The 823-nt window shown below is 27.1% G+C and overlaps 1 long non-coding RNA gene across 1 annotated transcript in view; it reads left to right on the top strand.

The window, feature by feature from the left end:
• The first annotated feature begins 275 nt into the window (after positions 1 to 275).
• LOC128250024 (uncharacterized) overlaps positions 276 to 823 on the top strand; it is a 95,476-nt gene continuing 94,928 nt past the window's right edge. The window contains exon 1 of the long non-coding RNA XR_008266139.1: positions 276 to 603. This is a non-coding gene — a long non-coding RNA (uncharacterized LOC128250024). The remainder of the gene's footprint in view (positions 604 to 823) is intronic.

Here is an 823-nt window from a genome sequence, read left to right as displayed (position 1 = left end):
CATGTATACATCTATACATTTATCGAAGCATATACATACATACATACGTACGTATTTATACACATGCACAAAAATGTATATACCAACATAGTTACGTTGGTACACACCACACATAAACACACAATTACACGTACATATATATAAATGTATATGTATATATATATTTAGTATTTCTTTCCTTTTCTGTGTATATATATTTATATATATATATTTATATATATTTATATATCTACCTCTCTGTTCCGCCTCCTTATTCCGATGTGGCCACCCTCCCCTATCTTCGTATTATTTCTTTTTTTCTTTCTCTATGGATAAATGGGAAATAAATAATCAAAAAATATATCATACACAAAATTAATAATAATAATAATAATAATAATAATAATAACAGCAGCATAAGCGAGTTACCTACGTGGAAAACTATCATATTTTTTCCTATGGAATTGAAAACTGGAAAAGGACATCTTACGGACATCGTTAGAGACAACAACAATTATAAAAACAGGAAAGATATCAACAGTGAATGTAACGCAAGTGACCCTCACCACTGAATGAGAGACAACAATAATAACAACAACAATAGCAAGCTTAAGCAGCAAACAAGTAAGAGGGCGCACATTTTTTTCTCTTCCTGTATTGTTATTGTTTTTATTATTATTATTATTATTATTATTATTATTATTATTATTATTATTATTATCAATTGTTAAATAATCTTGTTTGAATTTACAGCATGGGTGAAATAGATTTTGTAAATAAATACTTTGTGTGTATGTGTGTACGTGACTGTGTTTGTATATGTTTGAGTAAATATATAATATCT

Source organism: Octopus bimaculoides, chromosome 19 (genome assembly GCF_001194135.2).
Source record: "Octopus bimaculoides isolate UCB-OBI-ISO-001 chromosome 19, ASM119413v2, whole genome shotgun sequence".
In the NCBI taxonomy this organism is placed as follows: Eukaryota; Metazoa; Mollusca; class Cephalopoda; order Octopoda; family Octopodidae; genus Octopus; species Octopus bimaculoides.
This window is presented reverse-complemented; position numbering and strand designations above follow the sequence as displayed.